The 12,712-nt window shown below is 44.0% G+C and overlaps 1 protein-coding gene across 6 annotated transcripts in view; it reads left to right on the forward strand.

Moving 5' to 3' along the window:
• Positions 1 to 11,515: 11,515 nt before the first annotated feature.
• The window catches only part of gemin2 (gem (nuclear organelle) associated protein 2), a 47,423-nt gene continuing 46,226 nt past the window's right edge, over positions 11,516 to 12,712 (forward strand). Inside the window, exon 1 of one of the 6 annotated variants that reach the window (XM_063049740.1) lies at positions 11,516 to 11,669. The gene's annotated coding sequence lies outside the window, so the exon portion shown is untranslated. Of the gene's footprint in view, positions 11,670 to 11,715; positions 11,866 to 12,712 lie in introns of those variants that run through there. The other 5 variants (XM_063049748.1, XM_063049757.1, XM_063049756.1 and 2 more) reach the window with 5 other exon arrangements.

The raw sequence follows: 12,712 nt of genomic DNA on the forward strand, positions 1-12,712 counted from the left end.
GGCCACCATTCAGATAATAATCTGTTTTCCTGTTCTTGCCACCAAAGTGGATAACCTCACATTTATCCACATTAAATTGCATCTGCCATGAATTTGCCCACTCACCTAACCTATCCAAGTCACCCTGCATCCTCTTAGCATCCTCCTCACAGTTAACACTGCCGCCCAGCTTCGTGTCATCCGCAGACTTGGAGATACTGCATTTAATTCCCTCGACTAAATCACTAATATATATTGTAAACAACTGGGGTCCCAGCACTGAGCCTTGCGGTACTCCACTAAGTCACTGCCTGCCATTCTGAAAAGGTCCCGTTTATTCCCACTCTTTGCTTCCTGTCTGCCAACCAATTTTCTATCCACATCAATACCATACCCCTAATACCGTGTGCTTTAAGTTTGCACACTAATCTCCTGTGTGGGACCTTGTCAAAAGCCTTTTGAAAATCCAAATATACCACATCCACTGGTTCTCCCCTATCCACTCTACTAGTTACATCCTCAAAAAATTCTATAAGATTCGTTAGACATGATTTTCCTTTCAACAATCCATGTCGACTTTGTCCAATGATTTTACCACTTTCCAAATGTGCTGTTATCACATCTTTGTTAACTGACTCTAGCATTTTCCCCACCACTGATGTCAGGCTAACCGGTCTATAATTCCCCGATTTCTCTCTCCCTCCTTTTTTAAAAAGCGGGGTTACATTAGCCACCATCCAATCCTCAGGAACTAATCCAGAATCTAAAGAGTTTTGAAAAATTATCACTAATGCATCCACTATTTCTTGCGCTACTTCCTTAAGCACTCTGGGATGCAGACCATCTGGCCCTAGGGATTTATCTGCCTTTAATCCCTTCAATTTATCTAACACCACTTCCCTACTAACATGTATTTCCCTCAGTTCCTCCATCTCACTAGACCCTCTGTCCCTTACTATTTCCGGAAGATTAGTTATGTCCTCCTTAGTGAAGACAGAACCAAAGTAATTATTCAACTGGTCTGCCATGTCCTTGTTCCCCATGATCAATTCACCTGTTTCTGACTGTAAGGGACCTACATTTGTCTTAACCAATCTTTTTCTTTTCACATATCTATAACAGCTTTTACAGTCAGTTTTTATGTTCCCTGCCAGCTTTCTCTCATAATCTTTTTTCTTTTTCCTAATTAAGTCCTTTTTCCTCCTCTGCTGGACTCTGAATTTCTCCCAGTCCTCAGGTGTGCCGCTTTTTCTGGCTAATTTGTATGTTTCTTCTTAGGAATTGTCAGCCACAGGTGCACTACCTTCCCTGATTTATTCTTTTGCCAAACTGGGATGAACAATTGTTGTAGTTCATCCATGCGATCTTTAAATACTTGCCATTGCATATCCACCATCAACCCTTTAAGTATCATTTGCCAGTCTATCTTAGCTAATTCACATCTGATACCTTCAAAGTTACCCTTCTTTAAGTTCAGTACCTTTGTTTCTGAATTAACTATGACACTCTCCATCTTAATGAAGAATTGCACCATATTATGCAAGACAAGATTGCTAACTAACCGGTCCTCATTGCTCAATACCCAGTCTAGAATGGCCTGCTCTCTAGTTGGTTAGTTGGGCCTAAAACATTGTGTGTGCATCTTTAGGCACTTTTGCCTGTCCCTGATGGTAGTAGTTACAATAGGGCATGTCCTGAATTATGGGGGTCCTTGATGATGAGTTCCACCTTCTTAAGTCACCACCTCTGGAAGATGCCGTTGATTGTGAGGCTTGTGCCTATGATGGAGCTGGCTGAAACTACAGCCCTCTGCAGTCTCTTCTGACCCTCTGCATAGGAACCTTCATACCAGGCCGTGATGCAACCAATCAGAATGCTTCCCATGATATATCTGTGGAAATGTTCTACAGTATTTGTGACATACCAAATTTCTTCAGACTCCTAATTAAATACAGATCCTGGTGTGCCTTCTTCATGATTGCATTAGTATGTGAGGCCCAAGATAGATTGAGATGTTAATGCACAGGAATTTGAAGCTGCTCTACCTTTCCATTGCTGACCCCACGATGAGGAGTAGTGTGTGTTCTCCCAATTTCCCCTTCCTGAAGTCTACAATCAATTCCTTGGCCCTGCTGACAGTGAGTGCGAGGTACTTGTTGTGATACCACTCAACCATCTGATCTATCTCATTCCTGCACACCTCCTTGTTGCTATCTGAGATTCTACCAACAACAGTGAATATATAGACAGCATTGAGTTGTGCTTAGCCACACAGTCGTGACTGTAGAGGGAGTAGAGCAGAGGGCATGCATCCTTGAGATGTGCCTGTGTTGATTGTCAGCAAAGAGGAGGTGTCATTACCAAACCCCACTGCCGGTGGTCTCCCGATGAGCAAGTCAAGGATCCAGGTGCAGAGGAAGTTACAGCAGACCAGGGTTTGGAGCTTGTTGATTAGTGCTGAGGGTATTACTGTGTTGAATGCTAAGCTGTAATCAATAAACAGCAGCCTGATGTAGGTATTACTGTTATTGTCCAGGTGGTCCAAAGCCAAGTGGAGAGCCAGTGAGATTGCATCCACTGTAGACCTATGGTGGTGATAGGCACATTGAAGCAGGTCCAGGTCCTTGCTTAGACGGGAGTTGATTCTAGCCATGACCAACCTCTCCGAGCATTTTATCACGGTAGATGTGAGGGCAGCTGGACAAGGGTCATTAAAGCAGCTCATATTGCTCATCTTGGACACTGACATAATTGATGCCCTTTTGAAATTGGTGGGAACCTCTGACTGCAGCAGTGAGAGATTGAAAATGTCCTTGAACACTCTAGCCAGCTGGTCAACAGAGGTTTTCAATACCCCAACAGGTACACCATCAGGGTCTGATGCCTTTCGAAGGTTCATCCTCGTGAATGATGCTCTGATGTTAGTTTCTGAGACAGAGATCATAGAGTTGGCAGATGTTGTGGGGATCCATGCAGGTGTAGTTTTATTCCTCCCTTCAAAGCGTGCAATGGAATTGCCTTTTCACTTTTACGATTGCATTCTGTAGATTGTAGAGTTCTGGATCACTGATCCTGAATGCCATTGATCTAGCCCTCAGCAAAATATGAATGTCTTGGTTCATCCATGCCTTCTGGTTTGAGAATGACTATTACGCTCTCTAAGACTCAGTCATCCACACAGGTCTTGAAGTAGCAGTAGATGTTGTTGGCACATTCATTCAGATGCAAAGATAGATCCCTGAATATGGTGTAATCCACTGACTCAAAGCAAACCTCTAAGCGTTACTTCACCTCCCTTGACCATGCCTTCATGGTCCTCACCAGCGGTGCTGTGGTTCTCATTCTCTATCTGTCAGTAGTAAAAGTACAGCCAAATGATTAGCCTTGCCAAAGTGTGGGTGTAGATGGCGTGGTAAGCGTTCTTGATGGTGGTGTAACAGTGAACAAGTGTGTTGGCTCCCTGGTTCCACAGGTAACATGTTGGTGCTTGACTGTCAGAGGCTTTTCAAGCTGGCCAAGTTGAAGTCCCCCGCAATGACCAGGAAAGCATCAGAGTGCACTACCTTGTAGCTGTTGATCACAGTGCTCAGCTCCTCCAGTGCCATCTTAACATTTGCCAGAGATGCAAAGTACATCGCAACCAAGATGACAGAGGAAAATTCCCATGGCAGAACAGATGGATTCAGTGTTGTTAAAAAAATCTGTAGCCAAATATGACATTAAGATGATAGAAAATATTGTCAGACTCATATCTGCTTCTCCATTTCACAATTCAATCTCAACCCCTTCTTATTTACAAGGTCCACCTTCTGTAAGCTATTACCTCTCTTCTCCACTCCTTTAATCATCATCCTAAGATCCTGTGCTTTTCTCCTCTCTGATAGCCAAAAGCTCTCACTTGGCCAAGGAGAACCAGGCAATTGGCAAGCTTAATCAGATGATCTAACACCTGCGACCACTTTGAGAACAGTCTCATCCAAAATTTGTCCTTCGGTGGCCAAAGTTGCTTGAGGATGTCCCATACTCCAAGTCAATGCAGCAGTCAAGGTACATTAATATATAATAGGAAAATGTTTCTATTGATAGTTGTTTTCAATGATAGTTGGAAGTATAAATGAGTTTTACAAAGCAATTATTATTTTGCAGCTGTCCGTAGTTTTGGGCAAAAGATCACAGAGATACTCAGCTGCAGAAAAAAGGTAAATATGGCCTGTGGTAGAAATGGTTTCTTGGATAATATCTATTAGATTTTCAATTGAATTAAGATTTTATCTGGCTAGTAATGGGCTGCCAACAGTCCCTCTGACTTTTTTATTGCTTGTTGAAGTAACTAAGAAGACTGGTGAAGTGGTAGATGCAGCTTTTTCTGCAAATGATGGCATATTCCAATTTGGGTGCTGGAGGAACTCAGCAGGTCAGGCAGCATCTATGGAGAAGAGATGCTGTTCCAGGCTGAGGCCCTTCATCAGGACTGGCGATGGAGGGAGAAGAAACCGAATAAGAATGTGAAAGGAGGGGAAGGAGTACATGCTGGCAGGTGAAACCCGGTGAGGGGGAAGATGGATGGGTGGGTGAGAAGGAAGAAGTAAGAAGCTGGGAGGTGATAGGTGGAGAAAAATGCTGCTCAGAAGAAATCTGATAGGAGAGGACAGTGTAACATGGGAGAAGGGGAAGGAAGAAGAGTACCAGAGGGAGATGATAGGCTGGTGAGGAGAAAAGAAGGGGTAAGAGAGAAGTCAGAATAGGGAAAGGAAAAAGAGAGAGGGTTGGGGAAAATTACCAGAAGTTGGAGAAATCAATATTCATGCTATCAGGTTGAAGGCTAAATCGATACAATATGAGGTGTTAGTCTTCCAACCTGAGTGTGGCCTTATCTTGGTAGTTAGGGAGGCCATGGGCCGACACATAGGAATGGAAATTTGAAGCCAGGTTGTGGTGGACAGAGCAATGGTGTTCTATGAAGAGAACTTCAATCTACATTGGATCTCATGGATGGCACCTCACCTGGAAGGACTGTTTAAAGCCCTGAATGATAATGAGGGAGGAGATGTAGGGGCAGTTGTAGCACTTGTCCTGCTTACAGGATTAAATGCCAGAAGTGAAATCAGTGGGGGGGACGAGTGGACAAAAGAGTCATGTACAGAGCGATCCCTGTGGGAAGCAGGATGAGTGTAGGGTGGGGGGGGGGGAGGAAGAGAAATCTGTGTTTAGTAGTAGGATCCTGGTGTAGGTGGCCGAAGTTATGGAGAATGATGTGCCTGATGAGGAGGCTTATGGAGTGGTAAGTAAGGACAAGTTGAACCCTTGCAGCAAGCAGAACGGGCTTCAAATCAGATCTGTGTGAATACTAATAATATCTGTATTTAATCCATAAATATCTGACACATGTTCGCATCCACTCTAATAAAGTTACTGGTGATTCTAGAAATGCATACTCGTGCATGAAATTAGAAAGATCGCATTCAATGTGCCAAAAATGGTTCTTTGCATTCAATTTTGTAGCTCAAGAATCCTCACTTTCTTGAAACAGAAATTGATTGAGAAAAGGGGTCTTGGAATTAATGCAAAATTAGCCAAAGACTGGTGAACAATATAGAAGATTATATATATAGGATGAATACAGATTGTATTAAAGTTGTATATGTAAGGTATTTACTGTTATTTTTCTTAGAAACTTGTGGAAAAAGTTAATGGGTTGTGTAGCAAATGCTTTCATTCTGAGAGCTGAGCTTGCATTAGATCATAATTCATGAAAGACAGTTAAAATACCAAAATATAATTGTTCTTGGTCTTGGATCTGTTTTACTGCTGATGAGATTCAAAATTTTCCCCACATTTCCTCCTTGAGTTTTTATTCTTTCTTTGCATCCCAGGACAGCGTCAGATCATGGCTGGTCTTTAATTATGACACTTTAGACATCACTAGCATGATGGACTTTTTTACCTGTCATTTCCATAGGTTTATAATGTTCTCAAAATATTTTAATGAGTGCTTGAATACCACCATTGGAATAATGATGCCATTACAGGCTCTTTTCTTCTAAGCTGTCTCTGAAGGATGAATTGCTTCTACTGCCACAAGGGAAGCAGGTGGTGCTCCATAGTTCTGTGGGTGATGATGTTCTAATTTATCAATGAGGCTTTGGGAAAATCCTACAAACATTTTCTCTAAAATTCAGGAATTTCATTGCTATGAAGGAGCTTCGAGTACCTCGTATCAGGCATATGGATGATGAGGCCCTGCTGAATGTGATTAGATAGAGTTGAGATAGAGAGATAGAGATAAAGTGAGAGAGGGAAGATGAAAGTAAGAATTTTAAAGCAGCATAATGCAGAACTGTATGAAAAGCTGACATGTCAGGCTACTCTGGTAGAAAAACTGAGCCAAAATTACAGTTGAATAACCTAAAGTAGAAAAGGAGCTCTGGAGATGTAGCAAGTCAAGCAGAGAGGATTAAAGCACTGGGATTTTCAAAAATGACTAAAATATAAAGCAGTTTCAACTTCTATTCAGTTATGTAATTTTATAATTAAGCATAGTTTCCAGTGAGTGGAAAATGATAAATCTCATCCAAAAAATGTTGTACACTACTGGTTTGGTTGCTTTATTATTGATAGCTATATTAGTGGACAGCAACATAGAAGAACACTACATTGATCATATAGACATGTACCCAAAATATCTGCGATGTTGCTGCTTGATACAATAGCAAGGTAGTAACTAACTGAGGTAATAGAAAATAGGGAATTCAAGGAAGAACATAATATTGGTATGCAGTGAACACAATGGATGTTTGATACATTATTGTTCTAGCCACTGCTGTTAGTGAAGTACCTTTGATATTTCTTTAGATTCATGCCTGTTATTTGTTCGTGAACAGCAACACATAAGAAACTGCAGACACTACATCCTCTAGAATTGAACTTACTGAGGCTGATCAGCTTGTCTCCCACACAAGAAAATAGCAGTAGAAGCAGTACCACAAGCTTACCCCTCCATTCCATATGACCATAGCTGATCTGTGCTGGCCTTAACTCCTCTTAAGTGCCGTAACTATCAACTTAAAGGATTGACAGTGGATATGCAATGGCAGGCATTTAAAGGTTGCATGGATGAACTACAACAATTGTTCATCCCAGTTTGGCAAAAGAATAAATCAAGGAAGGTAGTGCACCCGTGGCTGACAAGAGAAATTAGGGATAGTATCAATTCCAAAGAAGAAGCATACAAATTAGCCAGAGAAAGTGGCTCACCTGAGGACTGGGAGAAATTCAGAGTTCAGCAGAGGAGGACAAAGGGCTTAATTAGGAAGGGGAAAAAAGATTATGACAGAAAACTGGCAGGGAACATAAAAACTGACTGTAAAAGCTTTTATAGATACGTAAAAAGGAAAAGACTAGTAAAGACAAATGTAGGTCCCCTACAGACAGAAACAGGTGAATTGATTATGGGGAGCAAGGACATGGCAGACCTATTGAATAATTACTTTGGTTCTGTCTTCACTAAGGAGGACATAAATAATCTTCCAGAAATAGTAGGGGACAGAGAGTCCAGTGAGGTGGAGGAACTGAGCGAAATACATGTTAGTAGGGAAGTGGTGTTAGATAAATTGAAGGGATTGAAGGCAGATAAATCCCCAGGGCCAGATGGTCTGCATCCTAGAGTGCTTAAGGAAGTAGCCCAAAAAATAGTGGATACATGAGTGATAATTTTTCAAAACTTGTTAGATTCTGGACTAGTTCCTGAGGATTGGAGGGTGGCTAATGTAACCCCACTTTTTAAAAAAGGAGGGAGAGAGAAACCGGGGAATTATAGACCGGTTAGCCTAACGTCGGTGGTGGGGAAACTGCTGGAGTCAGTTATCAAAGATGTGATAACAGCACATTTGGAAAGCGGTGAAATCATCGGACAAAGTCAGCATAGATTTGTGAAAGGAAAATCATGTCTGACGAATCTCATAGAATTTTTTGAGGATGTAACTAGTAGAGTGGATAGGGGAGAATCAGTGGATGTGGTATATTTGGATTTTCAAAAGGCTTTTGACAAGGTCCCACACAGGAGATTAGTGTGCAAACTTAAAGCACACGGTATTGGGGGTAAGGTATTGATGTGGATGGAGAATTGGTTAGCAGACAGGAAGCAAAGAGTGGGAATAGACAGGACCTTTTCAGAATGACAGGCGGTGACTAGTGGGGTACCACAAGGCTCAGTGCTGGGACCCCAGTTGTTTACAATATATATTAATGACTTGGATGAGGGAATTAAATGCAGCATCTCCAAGTTTGCGGATGACACGAAGCTGGGTGGCAGTGTTAGCTGTGAGGAGGATGCTAAGAGGATGCAGAGTGACTTGGATAGGTTAGGTGAGTGGGCAAGTTCATGGCAGATGCAATTTAATGTGGATAAATGTGAAGTTATCCACTTTGGTGGCAAAAATAGGAAAACAGATTATTATCTGAATGGTGGCTGATTAGGAAAAGGGGAGGTGCAACGAGACCTGGGTGTCATTATACACCAGTCATTGAAAGTGGGCATGCAGGTACAGCAGGCGGTGAAAAAGGCGAATGGTATGCTGGCATTTATAGCGAGAGGATTCGAGTACAGGAGCAGGGAGGTACTACTGCAGTTGTACAAGGCCTTGGTGAGCCCACACCTGGAGTATTGTGTGCAGTTTTGGTCCCCTAATCTGAGGAAAGACATCCTTGCCATAGAGGGAGTACAAAGAAGGTTCACCAGATTGATTCCTGGGATGGCAGGACTTTCATATGAAGAAAGACTGGATGAACTGGGCTTGTGCTCATTGGAATTTAGAAGATTGAGGGGGGATCTGATTGAAACGTATAAGATCCTAAAGGGATTGGACAGGCTAGATGCAGGAAGATTGTTCCCGATGTTGGGGAAGTCCAGAACGAGGGGTCACAGTTTGAGGATAAAGGGGAAGCCTTTTAGGACCGAGATTAGGAAAAACTTCTTCACACAGAGAGTGGTGAATCTGTGGAATTCTCTGCCACAGGAAACAGTTGAGGCCAGTTCATTGGCTATATTTAAGAGGGAGTTAGATATGGCACTTGTGGCTACGGGATCAGGGGGTATGGAGGGAAGGCTGGGGCGGGGTTCTGAGTTGGATGATCAGCCATGATCATAATAAATGGCGATGCAGGCTCGAAGGGCCGAATGGCCTACTCCTGCACCTATTTTCTATGTCTATGTTAATAAACAAACTATCAACTTAATAAATAACTATCAACTTAAGAAATAAATATGTGGACTATTTTCTAAATGGGGAGAAAATCCAGGAATCTGAGATGCAGAGGGACTTGGGAGTCCTTGTGCAGAACACCCTGAAGGTCAACTTTCATTTTCTTCTAGAGGGTCATCATTTCACAGCGTTCACTCACCACAAACCCCCCTGTGCCTGCGATGGCCAAAATATCAGACTTTTGGTCTGCATGGCAGCAACGCCAACTGGCGTACATATCAGAGTTCACAACTGATATACAACATATCAAGGGGAAAAATAATACCATGGCTGATTGCCTCTCACGGCCAGCCATTGAGGCCGTACACCTAGGGGTCGACTATGCCGGCATGGCAATCAACCAAGCTACTGACCCAGAAGTCCAGGCTTACCAAACAGCAGTCGTGGGGTTTGTGGTTTGCTGACATTAAGTTTGGGGAAGCTGGGGCTTCTCTCTTGTGCAATGTCTCAACCGGTTGTCCTTGCCCTCAAACAGGGGGCAGACTGTTTTTGACTCCACACATGACCTCTTGCATCTGGGCTGGAATGCCTCATAGAAACTGGTTGCACTGAAGTTTGAGTGGCGCAGCCTTAGAAAGGAAATGTGTATTTTGGACTGCAGCCTGTGTTGAAGGCCAGTGTGCAAAAATTAATTATCATATCCAAGTGCCAACGGCAGCTTTTGAGGCCCCTGAGTGCCAGTTTGACCATGTTAATGTGGACCTTGTTGGACCTCTTCCCCCAACCTTTCCTGGTTTCACACAATTCCTTACCATGGGGGACCATACAACCAGGTGGACAGAGGCCTATCATCTTGCATCGACGACAATTGCAGACATGGCTTGGGGGTTTATAAGCGCCTGGGTTGCTCAGTTTGACAGACCATGGTCCCCAGTTCATAGCAAACCTCCAGGAGACGATGGCCCGGAACCTCGGTGTTAGGCTACATCAGAGAATGGCGTGTCATCCGCAGTCCAATGGTCTATTCAAGCAGTTTCACCGCTCATTAAAGGCTGCTTTGAGGGCTTCCCTGATGAATAAGTTTTGGCATGATCTTCTCCCGTGGATCTTGCTGGGGCTCAGAACAGCTCCAAAAGAGGACCTGCAGTCATCCATAGCTGAATTGGTATACAGGCAGCTTTTTTTGAGTGCCAGGTGATTTTTTTCCTGATGCCATGACCGCCTGGTCAGCCTCTAAACAGCCTTCCACCCTCCTCAGTAAATTAAATTCCTTGCATCTATTCCTACCTCCCATCATGACATTCAGCACTTTTGAGTTCCTGTTGACCTACGTTCCACTTTTGTTTTCGTCCGCCATCATGCACACCAACATCCCCTAAGGCTCCCTTACAATGGCCCATTCTGCAGCTTGGAATGGAGAGAAACTACTTTTATCATAGATAAGCGGGGTAAACCTTAATGTGTTTCAGTAGGTCGCCTTAAACTGGCCCACCAATATTTGGAGGATTCCGCTACCATGCCCCTGCCATCACAACATGACCATGAGCGTCTCCACACACCTCTAGACAAGCCAAAATCACCTTTTGTTCCTCCACCCATGAAACATAGGCCCAAGCTGGGTCTTTCGTCCAAGGTCCAGACAGGCTCACATTGCCGGTTTTAGCATATTCTGGAGGGGGTGGGGGTGTTGGGTAATATAATTGGTGGAAATATACAGAATTCACGGTCACAGACATTGGGTTGGGGTTTCCCTTAAGAGGCTGATCTGATGTGATGAGGTAATTACTTAAAGGACTTTGCACCTGCTTTGTGTTGTTTTTGGTGTTCAATATATGATTTCCTATGTTTTTTTCTTAAACATAAAACGCCTCCGCAGTTTTATTTGTGAAAACCTACATTCTGACCCCAAGGGCAGTCCTGATAAAGGGTCTTGACTGAACCGTCGACTATCCATTTCCCTCCCTAGATGCTGCCCGGCCTGTGAAATTCCTCGAGTATTTCACGTGTGCTCCAAAGTTCCAGCATTTGTCGTCTCTCTCAGAATTAGCTTTATTATCACCGCATGTGTCGTGAAATTTGTTAGTTTAGCAGCACAATTCAATGCAATACATAATATAGAAGAAAAAGAAAATATAATAATAAATAAGTAAATCAATTATAGTAATTGTGGTCCCTCCGGCAGCATCAGTGGCTGGAGTGTTATCTTGTGAAAGATGTTTCCCTGTAAAGTCTGCGCGCTGTGAATCGGACTGTGAGTCCTGTGCCACGACCAATTCACTCACAAACCCAGCATCTCGACCCTGCACCGGCATTTTCCGACCACCTCCGGCCGCCACGCTGTTAGCTCCACGTCCGACACCAATACGCAGCGGCAGTTCACGCAATGCCTGCTGGGTGTTGTAGTTCCCTACGCGCCGTGGCCCGTGGGACGGTGGCTACAGGGGCGAGGTTGCACCGCGATAGCTTGTGAAAGGGACGGGTCTGAGGACGGTACGTACACGTGTGCGGGAAACCGTTAAACGCCCGGTGCTCGCGAGCCCCCATGTGGAGTTCAGGCCAACTCTGCGGCGGGGTTGTGCGTGGCATCGCGGCCTGGTGTCTGCTCCAGACATTGGATTATAGCGAAAGGCGCGCCGAGCATCAGCAGACACGGCTTTTTCGGTGAATCCCTGCCCCGGTGGTTCCGGTAAAGTCCACGATGTAGCTTTTTGTAAACGTGCCAGCCAGTTCCCTCCGGGCCAGTCACTGGTTCAGAGAAGGGCTGCACTTTCAGAACTGACTGTTCTTTGGGTTGATTTAAAAATATTTTTAAGATTAATCCCTTACATTTTGGCCAACTTCGACCAATATGCTGAGATTTGTTTCAGTTCGCGACTATTTGTAAAATTTAGCTTTTTTTTATTACTGTGCATTCGTGCTTGCACTTAATTCCTCTATCACACCGCCGTCATTTTGGTATCAATACAAGTTGTTTACACCCCCCCCCCGCCCCCAACAGACTAAGTTACCGAGTAACAATCATATCATCTCTTAAATAAGCCCCTAAATACTCTACCTTGCCGAGGCACAGCGACAACTCGCGAATACCTCCTCTTATTTACCCCTCGATCGTGACCCCACTAAGGAGCACCAGGCCATTGTCTCCCACACTATCAACGACTTTATCCGCTCAGGGGATCTCCCATCCACTGCTACCAACCTTATAGTTCCCACACCCCGCACTTCCCGTTTCTACCTCCTACCCAAGATCCACAAACCTGCCTGTCCTGGCCGACCTATTGTCTCAGCTTGCTCCTGCCCCACCGAACTCGTTTCTGCATACCTCGACACTGTTTTATCACCCCTTGTTCAATCCCTTCCGACCTATGTTCGTGACACTTCTCACGCTCTTAAACTTTTCGATGATTTTAAGTTCCCTGGCCCCCACCGCTTTATTTTCACCATGGATGTCCAGTCCTTATATACTTCCATCCCCCATCAGGAAGGTCTCAAAGCTCTACGCTTCTTTTTGGATTCCAGACCTAATCAGTTCC

Source organism: Mobula hypostoma, chromosome 1, assembly GCF_963921235.1.
Source record: "Mobula hypostoma chromosome 1, sMobHyp1.1, whole genome shotgun sequence".
Classification (NCBI taxonomy): domain Eukaryota; kingdom Metazoa; phylum Chordata; class Chondrichthyes; order Myliobatiformes; family Myliobatidae; genus Mobula; species Mobula hypostoma.